Source organism: Myotis daubentonii, chromosome 10 (assembly GCF_963259705.1).
Source record: "Myotis daubentonii chromosome 10, mMyoDau2.1, whole genome shotgun sequence".
In the NCBI taxonomy this organism is placed as follows: domain Eukaryota; kingdom Metazoa; phylum Chordata; class Mammalia; order Chiroptera; family Vespertilionidae; genus Myotis; species Myotis daubentonii.
Genome location: NC_081849.1, coordinates 9,931,986 through 9,950,313, shown reverse-complemented (window position 1 = coordinate 9,950,313; position 18,328 = coordinate 9,931,986). Strand labels below are relative to the sequence as shown.

The following is an 18,328-nucleotide window of genomic DNA, read 5'->3' as shown; positions in this document are numbered from 1 at the left end:
TAATTAAGAAATAATACATCAGTAAAAGTATAAATTCAAAGTTTGTATGTTTCATTTCAAATTTCTTCAATGAGGTTACCTATTACTTATGAAGGACACTTCTTTGAAATGATCAGTAATTGGAAAACACATTTTAAGTAGTAAGGTCGAGAAAAACAGTGATTTAAAAGCGGCATGAGCCGCTGGGCCCCTAGGACATTAGCAGGAAGAGCCAACTCAAACTGGGCAATCCCTTGGCAGCTTCTGACTGACCTGGAGGAGGAGAACTGAGACTTTATGGGCCACACATTGTGTGTCTATCGTCGGGGAACTGTCTTCATTGACACTAAGTGCTACCTCTTTATCCAGAAACTGGAGGAGGGCAGGACTAGGGAGGAGGGCAGGATGGGGAGGAGGGCAGGATGTGGAGGAGGGCAGGACTGGGGAGGAGGGCAGGACTGGGGAGGAGGGCAGGACTGGGGAGGAGGACAGGACTGGGGAGGAGGCCCAATAAGAAGTAGACAGGCATGGCTTCTTCCATCACCCCAACATCGTTTGTCTTGTGGATTACTGTCTGAGGGAGCAGGGCATTACACAGGAGGCCTGGCTGCTAGTACCCCTCTTCCAGGGAGGTACACTATATAAGGAGATAGAAAAGCTGAAACACACAGGCAACTTCTTGACTGAAGATCAAATCCTTTAGCTGCTGCTGGGTATCTGCAGAGGCCTTGAGGTCATTCATGCCGAGGGGCAAGCCCTCCGGGACCTACAGCACACCAGCATCTTGCTTGGAGATGAGGGGCCACCAGTTTTAATGCACTTGGGTTCCATGAATCAAGCATGCACCCATGCCATGTGGAGGGCTCCCGCCAGGCTCTGGCCCTATAGGACTAGGCAGCCCAGTGATGCACCATCTCCTCCCGGCCAGAGCTCTTCTCCATGCAGAGCACTGTGTCATCGATGAGCAGACTGGTGTCTGGTCCCTAGGCTGTGTGCTACATGCTGTGCTGTTTGGGGAAGGCCCTTAGACACAGTGATCCAGAAAGGTGACGGCGTGGCCCTTGCTGTGCAGAACCAACTCAGCATCCTGCAAAGCCCCAGGCATTCTTTGTCAGTGTGGCAGCCGTGGCCTCCAAGCTGCCTGTGGACCCCCAGCAGCGCCCTCACATTCCTCTCCTCCTCAGTCAGCTGGAGGCACAGCAAACCCAGATCCAGGGCAGCACATGACCCAAATCGGAACCAACCAGTGGCCATGTTGAGAAGATGGCCCCCGTGCCTTGGAAACAGGCCCCCATCTCTCACTGGAATCTGCATCCTTTCTATCCAGGCTTGCTCTCTTGTAGTTGGGGTGAGGGGGTGGGAGTCAGCTCAGTCTTCTATCTGTTCTGCTCTCTTACCCCTGAGAACAACTGGACAGAGAACTGGAGTTGAGGTGAGTGAATGTGGGGGATGAGCAAAGGGAAAATGATGCGGAAAAGGACTCTGAGCAGGATGGCTGAGCTTGCATCATGGTCTGCCTCCAAATATGGAAGCAGAAGAATGTATAAATAGAAGAATAAAGTGAAAGCATTTGGGGAAGAAATGTTAAAACAAACAAAAGAACAAATTTTAAAAAATTAAAAGAACAAATTAAAAGAAAAATATAAGATACATAACCTTTAAATTAGATCATTTAAATAAAGTCAAAGGAATGTGGAGCTAAAATATAACATTGCTTCACAGTTCTTGCTCAAATAACATCAACTTTGAAATTCTTACTCTGTACCAGCAAATAGAAATGACACACCAGTCAATACTACTATTAGCTAAATAGTTCCACATCTGATTGTTTTACAGAAGTTGTGTGAGATCTATAAATGTCACTTCTGCAAAAGATCAAGATTTAATAAATATTGTGTTCATTTGACAATGTTTCCTGTCCCTCTAATCACCATATGAAAATCCTCAGACATATCAGTACAATGTGTTCACCAATCATAACCCCTACAGTGGACAATATAGGAGGCTCAGAATGACTGAATAAATTACTCGAGACAACAGCTGTGTTGAATGTACAATCTGTTTTAGCAATTCCTATAACCTTCTCTGGTATTTTGAGTTGATGTATTTTCTAAGTCTTCAAATATTATATCTGTGTCAGGATCAAAACATGCAGAAATTGTTTTAAGAAAAATTGTAGTTATAAATTGATCTGGATTCTTCAGGTCATACTCTGGCAGAAACCTCTCCCTTAATAAATCATTTGCCTTACTACACTTCTGCTATTTTATCAATTAGCTTTTCATTACAGAATATCACTTGAAAGTTTTGTTCCCAAAGCTATTTAGTGATGTTTACTTTTAAGCCAATTGAACTAACATTAATTGAGGGTTGATTTTGTGAGTATGGGACTAACTAGAGAATAAAATTTATAATCCAAAGTAAAAAAGAAAACCACAACAAATATATATATATATATATATATATATATATATATATTAATTTCAACCTATTAGTTATAATATAAGACAGAATATGATTTGAAGGACATATCCTCTATATTGCCTTAGTTAAGGCCATCTTTGATATTTATCTTTTATCCCATATTAGACAACAGCTGTGTTGAATGTACAATCTGTTTTAGCAATTCCTATAACCTTCTCTGGTATTTTGAGTTGATGTATTTTCTAAGTCTTCATCCATGCTTGTGCAACTTTTTAAAACTTAAGACAAGATTTTATATTCATCCTATTCAATTTCATCTTTCTATACTCAGAGCACTGTGCCAAAATCCTTGTTAGATCTCAATTCATACATTCAATATAGTAGCTACCCTTCTTCAGTTTATGGATTTTGCTTGATGTGATAACTATACCAGCTAAGGCCAAACCAAGAGCTCTGTGACTCATCACTATGTATTTGCATTTTTTTGTTTTGTTTTGTCTGTTTGTTTGATTTTTAAATATATCTTTTATTGATTTCAGAGAGGCAGGAAGAGGGAGAGTTAGAAATATCAATGATGAGGATCATTGATCAGCTGCCTCCTGAAACCTCCCTACTGGGGAGCAAGCCCCCAACCCGGGCATGTGCCCTTGACCAAAATGGAACCCAGGACCCTTCAGTCTATAGGCCAATGCTCTATCCACTGAGCCAAACCAGCTAGGACTCATCACTGTGTCTTTGAATCAACGTGCTCTACACACACTTCCGCTAGCTGCTCCAGTTCTAAAATGTCCACAAAGCTGAGAGGGAATTGAACCCTTTTTTATTAAGGAATAAGTAAAGGTAATGCACCTGGTATCGACCCACATTTTTCTATTTATTCATTCATTACTTTACATATATATCAATTTATTATGTATTGTGTTCATATCATTTCAAAATTAGATTTACATAATATTTTCTATGTAAATTGACCCTAAATATTAAGGATGATGTGAAGGTTAATTTTATGTGTCAAATCTGCTAGGGCATGGTACCCAGATCTTTGGTCAAACACCAGTGTACATGTCATCATGGAGGTGATATTTAGATGGGATTAACATTTGAGTAGAGCAAATTACCCTCCTGAATGTGAACGGGCCTCATTCAGTGTGTTGAAAGCCTTACAAGAAAAGGGAGAGACATCTCCCGAGGAAGAGGGAATTCTGCCTCCAAACTATCTTCAGACTTGAGCTTCAACATCAGATCCTCCAAAGATCTCCACACACACACACACACACACACACACACACACACACACACTCTACTGGTTCTGTTACTATGGAGTACCATGAATGATACAGGGACTGATCAAGCTAAGGTTAGTTTTCTCTAGAGTTGGTTTCTGTATCAGGTAGAATATAGTCTGGATAATTTCTATGATCAAATTCAATTTTCCCTCATGACTGCCAGTGACCTATTTATTCCAAATAGTACAGTATTTGGATATCATATGGTTCATTACTTAGATGGGCTTAGTTATTGATTATAGGCAGCTGACTTATAATCAAAATATACTGATCAAAAAAATAATAATCTTTAATTACCATTATACAATGCTGTGGTCTATATACATCTTTCACAAATTCATTACATTTGAATTTCCCAACAATCTTAGGTCACTTATAGATTACATTTTTAATATAATTTCAAATAGCAAGAAAAATTAAAGAGGTGCACTATTACTTAGGGGAGGAATTAGGACTAGGGAATAGACTCCAGATGTCTTTTTATTTTAGCATCATCTCTTGTTTTTTACCAGAAATTGGACTGCTATGGACTAAATTGTGCCCCCCAACCAATTTCATATATTGAACCCCTAATCCCCAATGTGATGGTATTTAGAGATGAGGCTTTTAAGAGGTAATTAAGTTTAGATGACTTCATAGGGTGGGGCCCTCATGATGGGATTAGTGCCCTTATAAGAACAGACGCCAGAGTTCCTTTCTCCTTCTTTTTCTCTCCCTTTCTTCCTCTCCACACTGCCCCTATTATGTAATGATACAGTGAGTAGGCAAATCAGCAAGAACTTATCTATGCTGGCACCCTGATATTGGACTTCCAGCCTCTAGAACTATGACAATATATTTCTGTTGTCTAGCAACCTACTCTATGGTATTTTGTTACGGTGACTAGTACTAAATGGTATATGGCCTACAAACTTTAGGTGTTATTGAATACTATAGCCCACTTAAATACTCTATATTAAGAACATTTATTACAAAAAAAACCCACAAGTAAAATAGTATTAATCCAAGAAGAAGGTCATATAAATTCGTGGAACTTGGACGTGGCTGCATCATAATTTCTTGTAAAATTTATTGAAACATAGATTGCTACTGACCACACATAGGACAATGTGAGATTCAACAGGTGTGGGATGGGGCCCAAACATTTGTATGTCTAACAATAGCTCCCAGGTGATATTGAGACTTACAAAACCGTATTTTGTAAATTATATAGATTGATGAAAGCTATAAATCACAATACACTAAGAGCACTAAGAGTTCATTTTAAACATGCATACACATACACAGAGTACCAACCTGTATTTCTAAGATTTTCAGCCTAGATATCTTTAGTGGGGCATGTTTTCAAAAGGAAGTTTTAAAAAATCTCCAGTTTGTTTTAACAGGGAATTAATAGTCTATAATTATCAAACTAGCAAAGAATATCTAATTCCTTTATTTACAATATAACAAAAACTAGCCCTGGCTAGTGTGGCTCAGTTGTTTGGGCATTGTCCTGTGCACCCAGGGGTTGCCTCTGATTCCTGGTCAGGGCACATGCCCTTGTTGCAGGCTGGATCCCTAGGGGCATGCGGGAGGCAGCCGATTTATGTTTTTGCTTGCACATCAATGTTTCTCTCTCCCTTCCTATAAATAAATAAATAAATAAATAAATAAATAAATAAATAAATAAATAAATATTAATACAACTACTTTTAAAGACTGGATTAAAAATACTACTTAGGAAAAGGTAACTTCAAATTTTCTTAATATAAAATATACTATTAAATACTATTATTATTTCTAAAGTGTACTGTTTCTCAGGAAATACCTTGTTATTTTTATTATATTTGATATGCACCTCTAAAATCCTGTGGCTATTTGACATATACTTAAAAAGCCCCTTCTTTCTGAATAAATGCAAACTACTCTAACTGTAGGCAGAAAGAATCCAACAAATACCACAAGATTATCTAAAAAAAGCCCATAAGAATTTTAAAATGATCATCTGAGAGGGAAAAACAACTCTATCAATTAGCTTTAAGACTAGTATAAGCTTCAGTAATATTTATTCAATAAAATTAATGAAAACAGAACTATTGTTTAAAATATTGATGAGGTAGATAATAAATAATATGCGTCTCATATAACATACAAAGAACAATTTAATATATATTTGTATAAATATAAAGCTATCACAAGCAGCAATGAAAAAATGTTTGAGAATATTATATTTTATCTATTGAATGAACTACAAAGCTAAGCTTGAGTGTAAATAGGAATTGTTATCAGCAGAATGTATAAATAAATACATAAGATAAATGTGAAGAAAATTATCTATAACGTAAATCTGAATTCAATTCCTAACTCTGCCATTTTCTCTGTATGAACTAAGGCAAGTCACCTGATCTCTCTTTCAACTGTAGAATGTCCCTCAACACATCTCTTGCTTGCTGGAAGCAGAAATGATATATCTAAGATTTCATGCACTTCTGGTTTTCCTTATAGTACTTATCTGCTTCTCTCCCTCTGTGAAGGTGACTATCTAGAGCGCTGTCTCAGTTATTTCTTCGGTACCCAAGACAGACCCATAAACCAGAACCAACCTAGTTTAGTAAAGTTTGGTTGATGTATTTGCTTCAGATCATCCTTAAATTCTAAGATAGATGGCTATTAATATTAAAAATCTAGCATATTTTAAACCAAATCTACTGAATATTTGGACAGATAAACTAAGATGTGGAAGAAAAAGAATTTCATCATAGTCTCTTATTTTTTATTATGCCCTTCATCTGTGTTCATAATAACATTATAAATATACTCGTTAATTCCAAACATTTTATAAAAGGCAAAATTACTTGTGATCTACTACAACAAATGTTTGACTCAAAAGTATATTTTATATACATTTAAAGTTAGCAAATTAGAAAATGAACTGGATTTGCTCTGTATCAGCACATCAATTATTTGGGCTTTAATCCAAAACAAAAGAAAATAAAAGAGAAGAAAATGTGTCATAAGTCTTTCAGTAATCACACAATTAGTTTGACTAAACATTGTTGTTGTTTGTTTTCATTTAATATGGAGGATTTAGTAGTGCCTTCTCTTTTTAATTCAGTATAGATAAGTAGAATAGGTTGTCCTTACATACAAAGGAAAACTTAAAACTCAAAAGATAAAACAAAAAAATCAATGAAATACAATGTTAAGAAGAAATACCATTTAAGAGGATATCAAAGGAAGGGAGACCAGCTAAAAAAGACTGAAAGAAAGATAAAGGGCAAAGGATTTAAAAATTAAACAGAAGAGAAAAGATTAAAGAAAGAAAGGCAAAAAAGCGATGCAGCAGGATTTAAGAAGGCAGTAGGAAGAAGACATGCAGTGATTACAAAGGAATAGCAAATACTAAAGAAAAGATGCTTGAAGTAATGAAGACAAAAACATAGAAAGTAAAATAAAAGCAGTTGTAGATTAATTTTAAACATAATATAGGAAAGGTACAATGTTAATGAGTTTTCCCTTTTTTTCATCTTCTTGGCTATTATTGATAAAAAGAAAAATCAGTCTTTATGCACGGGAGATTTAGAACTGTATTTTCCATGTGCAGGGATACAGCGTCATACAATTAACTTACCTTTCTATCCCACACTAACAACATCTTTCAATTTTCTAATTTACATATTGAAGCTATTCTCATAATATTCCTGATATCCTTAGCTAACTAAATGTTGTAACTTTATTGATCCATCACTGACTGATTTCTGAAACCACTAATTTATTTTATAGTGAGATATAAGGTATAATAAAGGACAAACTGAATTTAAAATAGACTCACCATTAAATAATCAAACAGTCTTTTGTAGCAATGCTAGTGCCACTGAAATTCAAAAATTTGAGAAGGCATTTTTTGTTGTCATAATCTATAATAATAAAAGCATAATATGCTAATTAGACCAGAGGGCCTTCCGGATGGAGCTGGGGCTGCGAGGGAAGCTCCGGGCCCCAGTGCCAAGGGAAGCTGGTGCTGGCAGCCAGGGGAAGGGAGGCCTACTCTTGCACAAATTTCATGCACCGGGCCTCTAGTAATAGATAAGGGTGATGCACACTAGATGTCCTGCAGTTTCCTGTGGTATATTCTTTCAGGTACAAACATGTTTGTAATTAATGAAGCCTCTTTAAAATTACAGACCTTAGATGCTCAATGAGTGTTTACTGAATGAGTAAAGGAAGTATCAAGCAAATAAAACATCATCATTCAAACACAGTCCATAGTTCTCAACTTATGTATGTTTATTTCTAAAGTGTTAAGAATTCCTTTACTTCGTGGGAATTGAAGTATCTAATGTGATTACTTTAAATTTATACAGTATTTTTAAAATATATTTTTATTGATTTCAGAGAGAAATGGAGAGGGAGAGAGAGACACAAAAACATCAATGATGAGAGGGAATCACTGATGGGTTGCCTCCTGCATTGATGAACCAATAATGATACATTATTAACTAAATCCCCACACTGGGGATCAAGCCCACAACCCAGGCATGTGCCCTTGACCAGAATTGAACCTGGGACCCTTCAATCCACAGGCTGATGCTCCATCCACTAAGTCAAACCAGCTAGGGCTATACAGCATCTTTTAATTAAAATCTCTCTTCTATCAATGTTAGGGTCAAGACAACAATATAAAGCAATATAGCAGTAAAAATCTAAAATCATAAAACCTTTGCAATGAATTTTACCTTATGTAAACAATAAGTGAAATATATATTACTATTGATTACCACAAATATTGCTCTAGAAGACAATCTAGCCAGGGGTGGGCAAACTTTTTGACTCGAGGGCCACAATGCGTTCTTAAACTGGAGCAGAGGGCCGGAACAAAAGCATGGATGGAGTGTTTGTGTGAACTAATATAAATTCAAAGTAAACATCATTACATAAAAGGGTACGGTCTTTTTTTTCAATAGTTTTATTCATTTCAAATGGCTGATTGCCCACGGCTGATCTAGACTATGTCTAAATCATAAAAAATGTTAATGCATAGCCACTTTGGAAAACAGTTTGCTCATTTTTTTACAAAGCTAAATGTAGACTTACCATATGACTCAGAAATTACACTCTAGGTGTTTACCCAATAAGTTGAAAACTTATATATCCACACGAAAACCTTCACATGAATGTTTATAGCAGCTGTATTTATAATTGCAAAAACTTTGAAGCAACCAACATGTCCTTCAGTAAGTGAACGGATAAGTACGCGAATACATCCATACAAGGAAATGTTATTCAACAACAAAAAGAAATGAGCTATCATATTGAACCATGAAAAGACACAGAAGAACCTTAAATGCATGTTGCTAAGTCAAAGCAGTCAGTCTGAAAACGTTACTTTTCTGTATGATTGAATAACATGTAAAAGGCAAACTATAGCAATAATAAAAGACCAATTGCTGCCAGGAGCTTTAGGGGAAAGAGGGAGGCAGAGAAGAGGTAGAACACGGGATTTGGGGGCAGTGATACCTTCCTCTATGATTCTGTAATGGTAGGTTCATGATATTATATATGTGTTGAAACTGACAGAACTGTACAACAGAAAAATTAAGCCTAATGTGAACTCCAGAACTTAGCTAATAATGTATCATTTTTGGTTCATCAAGAGTAGTAAATGTAGCACTCTAATGCAAGATGGAGGGAAAACAATTATTTTGAGGGGAGAGGCTAAGTAATAGTGGAACTCTGTATTTATTGCTCATTTTTTTCTGTAAACATAAAACTTCTCTTAAAATTTGTTTACTTTTTTTTATAAAAGAAGTTAGTAAATCAGGTTAAATGTCACAATCCTTCAAAGGATATTTTTTATGGGTGGACCAATGCTATATGCCTCCTAAGCATTTGTGCTTAGGTGTCCGCCTGCGTATATAGGTGTCTCTAGTTTTTATCCCCACCCTCACCTCAAGTCACACTTGAGGGAGGTGGGGAACTAATAGGTATGGATGAGGGTAAGTAGTTTTATTGTGACACCGGCGTGGTCTCACTCTTGGGATTTTGCATTATTCGCGAGTGCTTCTTTCTCTCCTTCCATGTGTAACTAGAAACCTCACATATATTTGCTGAAAATGAAAGGTGAACTTCCAGTTAAAAACAGAAATGGAACACAATGCCTTTATTCCTTGTTCCTCTTATAAGCAATATAAAAATGATAGCTAAAGACTGTTCAAAATAAGAATAAACCTTCAAAGATAGAATATTCAAAACAGCAACAAAATTTTGGAAGCTGGAAAACTGGCATATGAGTTATAGTTGCTTAAACAAGCATTTAAAAAGCTGAATCCTTAGCTGACACCAGGGTGGGACAAACCTGATCCATACTACAGGAGCCCACAACATTGCAGAGCTAGGTACCTCTGGAATAAGAATAAAGCTATTTAAGAAGGAACTAGACTAATCTGCTTCCCCTCCCTTATTCCATAGAACCGGACAACATCCCCTTCCCCAAGCAGAAACCCATTTTACTGTTTGACACCAATTTTTCTTCTTATATTGATTCATTTGTTTATTTCCTTATGTTTTCTGATATCAAATGCATTTCATTATATATTTTTGGAAGAAGGATAGGATGGCTAGAAAGAAAGAAAGAGGGAGAGGAAAGGAAAGAAGAGGAGAGGAAAGAAAACAATACAGGAGAGAGGAGGAAAAATCAAGAAGGCATACAAATATTAAGAAATGAGATCAGTAATAACAGTTGCATTTCATAATGAGGAGAGAAAACGCAGTAGTACTTGGAACTTATCACTTAAGCAATAGCATATGAATATTGTCCTTGTGTAATCAGAGTCTAAAAGAAATAGTGAAGTGCATCAAATGAGAGTATATACCTTCTTTTCCCTTCCTGTTATATCCTAATAGACCTAAAGTAAAACTTCCTCCATAAATATTCATTTATAAACATGCACTCATCTGCATGAAATTTTCTCCGAAGTATCAGTATTGCCAAGAAAAGAACAAGACTAAAAATAACCAGTTATGGAATTATGTTGAGCTACAAGTGAAATAAGAAAAAAGAATATCTTTATTCATTTTTTGAACCACTTGGTATTTAGTGAGTTCTAATGAATTAAAAGAATAAAGGTGATATATTATATTATATTTTATTTATTTTTTGCCATCAAGAATCCTCAAAATCATGATCAAGGTATAAAGTATATTTTATTGTTTTATTCATTTTTATAGACTACAAGGTCATCTAGGATAATATGATTCTGGTTATTTAAGATAGTAAGAAAAATATTCTCAGGTTATCACTGACTTTACATTAGAGAAACAAAGTACTATATACAACCCTTTTTCCAACTCCACTAAAGAATACTCACCCCTCAAATGACATGACATATAGGAAAATGGAGAGTATACCTTTCTGGGATTGATTTCCACATATAAATAAAAGAGTTATTATTCAATTCTATTCATCATTAAAATGAATCTTCCATTTTAATAGAAGAATCAGCTCAAATAAACATACTTTAAATTAGAGAATAATAAAAGATGATTTACTTTGTAACAGGATAAAAAGTATTTATCATAAGTTTGAGATATAACTTTCTGTACAAATGGTAAAATATTTTAAATTAATGTTATATATGACAGAAAATCAGTTTCAATAGATATACAAATGATTTTGGTATATGGCAATCAAGTGAATCAATCAAAAGACAAAGTTATGAGCATTAACTGGATACAGGCTTGGTGTATGGCAGATAGAACGTATAACATATGAAAGGAAGTCAAACATAATTCTTGAATTTTTATTTTCTTGGCGGTTCCATTACCATATAATGAACTATGACATTCAATTTCTGAATAACTGAAGAGGTTAAAGCATTCAACTTTAGCTTGTGAATTACTCAGAAAGCTATTCAGGATTTAAATGTTATAGCTGGTCTCTCATTTCCACTGTCTAATAAATGTGTTTACAAGTAAACAAATGAGTTTATACATTCCAAATAGCAGCCCATTCATGTGCCCCCACTTCATTCATTCATTTAATAGATATTTACTCATCTACAAAGGGTCAGGCCCTAGACTAAATGACAACCTGAGTAAGACTTACACATCCCATGCCCCCATGGAATTTGCACATTAGTACAAAAACAGGAATTACACAACCGTATTTATTTATTACAAATAATTAAGTAGATGATATGTATGAGCTATGGAACAGAACAAAAGAATAGAGGAGTGGGAGTTACTTTAGATAAGAAGGTCAGCAAAGCTCCCAGCAGCTGATAATTAGTTTGTACATACCAACAGTTGGAAGCATTAATGCACATGAAAAATAGAAATAACTCTCCAGTACAGTGTTTAATATAGTTGTAAGGAAGAAAATACTCAGGTATGAATAATGTCAGCTCCCAGCAACATATAATTTAGACTGAAACCTAAAGGATAAGAAGGAACAGGCCAGGGCTGGAGAGGAGCATTCCAAACTATGGAAACAGCAAGTGCAAATGCCTCAAGTCAGGGAGGGTTCCATGAACTGACAGTCAGCGATGCCAGGCCAAGAGAGCCAGGGAGAAGGTGGCAATAGACGAGATGGGAAAGCTAGGTGGAAGCCAATATAGAGGGCGCCTTTCAAAACCAAACTAAGAAGTTCATATTTTATTCCAAGTACAAGTTGAGGCTTTAACACTGAGGATTAACATTATTAACAAAGCACTTAGATCAGGGGTCCTCAAACTTTTTAAACTGGGGGCCAGTTCACTGTCCCTCAGACCATTGGAGGGCCGGACTATAGTTTAAAAAAAAACAAAAAAACTATGAACAAATTCCTATGCACACTGCACATATCTTATTTTGAAATAAAAAAAACAAAACTTCAAAAAAAAGGCTCTCCTAACTTCAAAAAAAAAAAGGCCCTACTAACTGCAAAATTAAAAAAAAATAGACCTCTTAACTTCAAAAAAAAAAAAATCCTAACTTGTTCTTATTTGTTCCTCAGGCAGCAGCAGGCTCTGCACAGGCAAGCTCGTGACTCGTCTGATCACACCCGAGACTGAGAGGAGGAGTCAGGAGAGAGAGAAGGAGAGGAGTCGGAGAGTGCGGTGCACATTCCACATATGTGCACTGCGGGCCCGGGACGAGTCGGCTGCTAAGCAACAGGCAGCGACCGCAAAAACACTCGGATAAATGTTTTCAGCGGGCTGCATGTGGCCCGCGGGCCGTAGTTTGAGGACCCCTGACTTAGATGATGTTCTGTGGGAAGTAGACTCTTAGCTGTTTTTGGTGACCTGAGACCTTCTGTCAGTCCAGTGAATACTATGAATCCCTTATCAGAATATTATTTTTAAATGCATAAAATGTATAGAACTACAAAGAAAACTAATTATATTGAAATTCATTTCTATCAGGAGCCTGTGCAGGCTAAGGGTCCAGGCTTAAGAACTCCTGATAGTAAACATGAGTTGAAAGGCTACTGCAGTGGATAAGGAGAGGAATGGTTGACTTTAAGAAAAACTTTTGGTTCTGGAGGCTTCCCTTGTTAGGTAGGTTTGAATTTCTAATCATGGACAAAATGTTTGTGGTGTGCACATGTGTGTGTTCTCTTTTTAATCAGTCAAACTTCTCTGAATTAAGTACTCATTTATGTTCAAAAGAAAGACTTTTTTGTCATATAGGACACAAAATTTTAAATGAGATAACTTTTCTTTTTTAAAAATATATTTTATTGATTTTTTTTTTCACAGAGAGGAAGGGAGGGGGATAGAGGGTTAGAAACATCGATGAGAGACAAACATCCATCAGCTGCCTCCCACACACCCCCTACTGGGGATGTGCCCGCAACCAAGGTACATGCCCTTGACCAGAATCGAACTTGGGACCTTTCAGTCTGCAGGCTGACACTCTATCCACTGAGCCAAACCGGTCAAGGCTATGAGATAGCTTTTCTAATAGAGGTTATTCTATCGGCAGTCATTCACTCTGTGAATATTGGTTGATTATAATGATAAACAATGATAAGCACAGCTAGCCCTTTATTAAACACTTATTATGTTCCACACACTAAGCTATGTCTAGTTCTACTGAGTAATTACCTTTTAAAAATATTTTTATTGATTTTTTAGAGACAGAGGGAAGGAGAGAGAGAGAAACAGAAACATTGATGTGAAAGCAAAATATCTATAGTCAGCTTTCTGCACACCCCCTACGGGGGCCAAGCCCAAAACCCAGGCAGGTGCCCTGACCAGCAACGGAACTGGCAACCTTTCGGTGCATAGGATGATGCCCTAGCAACTGAACCACACTGGCCAGGGCTGAATAATCATCTTTTGCATGTAGAATAAACGATGGTGTATTACCTCCTCATTGCTTAAGTAGTGATGTTGTGCTATAATTTTTAGTTATAGGGATAGACCCCAAAGCCTTCTGCAAAATATATACAGGTGAAATAAAGGAAGTTGCCATCTTCAACTTTGAAAGCTCGTAGCCTCCCAGAAGAGCTGTGCTTACCTGGGTCTTGAAGGGCAGTAGGGGTTCATCTACCACATAAGTAGGGCAGCACTTTCTAAACAAAGACAATAGAAAATGCAAAGAGATCTGGAGAGCAAGGTATCTTTGGACAATCATAATACAAAAAGAAGTTTTGAAATATTTTAGGTTAAGGAAGATTAGGCTGAAAGAAGGCTTATATGCATGTTATACTTTGATACTTAAGTTTGTATATATTAAGAACTTCAAGTATTTTCAAATAGAGTAATGCAGCTGATATATACATATCAATAGTTGGAAACATTAATGTACATGAAAAATAGAAATAAACTCTTCAATAATGAGTTTAATATATCTGTAAGGAAGAAAATACTTAAGTATGCGTAATGTCAAGGACATACTCAGTGAAGAAAAACAGCTTATATTGGATCTAGGTTAGATGAATGCTCTAGTCTAACATTTAACTAGTAGGTGAGTTTAAATATCTGTGCTACTCTTAGCACTTATTTTACCTTTTACTTTTTATTTTCTTTTGAATATCAAGAGATATTCACATTTGGAAGGACATATTCTAATTAACTCTAATGAGATTTTAGTAAATATATTGAATATAAATAACTATTGTGTTTGTCTTTTTTTTTTCCTGTAGGAAAGATTTCAAGCTGAAGATCCTAGTCATATAATTAAAAGGACTAATTCCATTCAATCCTTGAATCTGTCTATAGAAATAGGATTCTTAAAACATAAACACAAAAGGGAATATGATGCCCATTGAATTTCATATTATGTTCAGTTGAACTGTTGTGTTTCTAAAAACAAATTTAATTTTAATTATGAAGAATGATTCTGTGTGTGTGTGTGTGTGTGTGTGTGTGTGCGCATTCATAAGTGTAGACGGGCCACCTCTGGAACTAGGAGAGTTGAGGAAAGAGAAGTAACCCTTGTATTATGTTAAATCAGAGAAATAATTGCACTTGGCAGTTTTGTTTGCAGAATGCAGCAAAGGCTGAAGGCTTTTGTACAGTTCAAAAGAGCACATTCCACAGATACAGCAGTTGTTGGTTGCCTGCAGGGACTGTCAGAATTGGGGATGGGGGTGGAGGCATGTATCAAAAAAACCTAGGCTTCTCGAGCTGTGTGTTTTAAAAAATAATAAATACTTACACTTTTTTGAATAGTTGTTTCAAATTAGCTTTATAGCATTAAAGTATATTGTAAATATAGCACTTTTGCACAATTTTTAAAATCTTTACAATAATCAGTTGACATTCCTGTTTAGCCTTTGCTGCCTCATGCTCTTTAATCATTTGTTTTCAGATTAAGGTTTAAGTGCTAAGCAATTTCAACAGGTTAACTTAAGACTCTTAAGAGAGCCTTCTTTCACTGAAAACATGCCAAAAGGCTTTTCAGCTGGCCTGTCATGACTTGTGCTGAATTAACACTTATATCATTTCCCTACAGAATATGCAAGGTATAGTTTCCACTGTTATAACTGAAAAAATTTAGCGTAAAGTCCTGTGAACACTGTACACTGTATTAGGTAGGACAGATATAAATTAGCATTACTAAGTTTCTTGAAATATCTAGTTGGTATATTATGTGTGTGCTTTATATTATTTATATCAAGTTTTGATAAAGCATATCAACATAATTTTATTGAATATATTATTAGGTTAAAAATGCTAATTAGTGATGCTGTGCTATAATTTTTAGTTATAGGTATATGCCCCAAAGCCTTCTGCAGAATATATACAGGTGAAATAAAGGAAGTTGCCATCTTCAACTTTGAAAGCTCGTAGCCTCCCAGAAGAGCTGTGTTTAACTGGGTCTTGAAGGGCAGTAGGGGTTCATCTACCACATAAGCAGAGCAGCACTTTCCAAACAAAGAGAATAGAAAATACAAAGAGGTCTGGAGAGCAAGGTATCTTTGGACAACCACAATACAAAGAGAAGTTTTGAAATATTTTAGGTTGAGGAAGATTCGGCTGAAAGAAGGCTTATATGCATGTTATACTTTGATGCTTAATTTTGTATATATTAATTTACTTGGGTAAAGGATTTTTTAAAAATAGACATAATTACCAAGTTTGAAATCTTAAGATCATCCTGACCTTTTATTCTATTCATCTATTATCAAGTTCTAAATAAAAAAAAAATTCGCAAAAGCCTACATGGCACAAAAGAACTTAAATCCATCAGTTAATGAAACTAAGCCAGAGTAGGTGGAGTAAGAAAGATGTCAGAAACATAATCTATAGCTAAAGATGATGATGGGGGTGCAGGTTTAGTCCAATTCTTTCAGGGGCTTGTAGACCACTCTGGAGAATGTTTGGGTTCCACCTTAAGTTCAAGGAAAAACAAATGCAAAATTTTAAGAAGAAAATAAAAATCAACCAACCTTTATTTTTAAAAGTGTCTTGCTACCTAGCGACTTAGATGGGATAAAGTACATAAAGAATTGAATAAAAGAGGCAGTCATTGCAGGAGTCCAAGTGAAAGCTTTAGGCTAGGGTAGGGTCAACAGGATGTGGGAGAGAAACTAGCTTGCAATCAAGTTTGGAGGTTAAGTTAATGGGAACTAGAAAAGTACAGATGAGAAGAAGAAAGAGGTCCAGGATGATCCACTGTTTCTGACTTAGGTAACTGAGTGTGTAATGGTGTTTGCTATTCACTACGACAGAAAATGACATAAAAGAAGCATACTTTTGATAGGTGGGTCTGGAATTGGAAATGAGCTTAATTATACATAATGTATTATTGTGGGACATTTAAGTATAGATATCAAGTAGCTAAAAATTGTAAATGCAGATCTCAAGCTCAGGGAAGAAATATGAGGTAGAGATACAGAAGTGGGAATCCTAGTCAAAGCTTTGGGAATAAGTGATATTATCTAGAATAATGTACATACAGAGTGAGAAGATAGAATTAAAAAAAATATCTAAATCTATGAGGTTGAAAAAGAAGATTGATGAAACGGAATAATTGAGAAAATTTGATATGAGGATATGAGAAGATAGAAGGAGAAAACAAGCAGCAATATTAACTATTTCAGGGAAGACAAATGATTTGAAACTGTCCCTTAGATTTAATAGTAATATTAAATTATAGTTGAAAAATTAAAAAATATACCAAAAGATGGCAATAAAATCATTGAGAGACCTGTAATTAAGCAGTGCAGTCTAAACACATGCAATTATATCTACTCCTTCCTTAAATACTAATATAATTTCAATATAAGAATAAAACTCATGAATCCATGACAAAGATATTAGCCGAAAAGGTGACATCCACTAAAATGCCAATGTATTTTAAATGTACTACTTAATCTAGCATAGATCCTCAGTGTAAGCTGTTCAGAAAATCAATCAGGACTTTGTTCAATGATTCCATTCCCATCTTATAAAAAAGGAAACTGACCCAGGAATTAAAAAAAAAAATTATGCAAGAGGAGAAATCACACAGGAGTTACACTACAAAAACATTCTCAAAACCGATAATAATATCCCTGTCTCCCTCAGAATGAACTTGCAAAATTTATATTTCTAGATTTTTTAAAGGTATATGAGAACCCTAAGAACTCTAATACAGACATTGTTTTTTGGTTTTCTCTTTTTTTTTTTTGGCTAATTAAGAAATACCACTTTCTTCAGCAAACCTTAAAAGATAACTGCTCAAACATTATAAAGTCTTAATACTCATTTCGAAGGACTGTACCTGATGGGAAAAGACTAACATTCATCTTGTAGTAAGTGTAAATAGACAATGTCCTTTTCTTAAAGATAAATTCAAAATAAACTCATTTGCCAAATACTTATTAAACGTGGACTGTGTACCAACACTACTCTAGGTACTGGGGACACAGGGTTCAATAAGGGGTGTAGGAGTTTATATAATACTGCATAATAATTATGCGAGTGGGAAATAAGGTGGTAATTTATGACACTGATACTCAAAATCAGGAGGAAAACAAAAATTATTTTCAAGTAAAGTGTTTGCACACAAACATATACATTTACACTCATCTTTATAGTGAAATTGAGAAATATTTCTTAAACCACCTCAACTCATGATTGATATAGATTTAAATTCAAATATATCTAGATTTATAATAATAAAAACTGAAATTCAGTCTCAGATCACTTTAACCATGAGAAAACTTAGTAAAAACAGGAATGAGA

General features: G+C 35.5%; 1 protein-coding gene and 1 pseudogene across 1 annotated transcript in view; one reads left to right on the top strand and one right to left on the bottom strand.

The window, feature by feature from the left end:
* Positions 1–18,328, bottom strand: part of FOXP2 (forkhead box P2) — a 704,673-nt gene that overhangs the window by 545,961 nt on the left and 140,384 nt on the right. The gene's annotated exons all lie outside the window — the stretch shown is intronic.
* On the top strand, positions 277–1,238 carry LOC132211315 (serine/threonine-protein kinase 16-like; annotated as a pseudogene).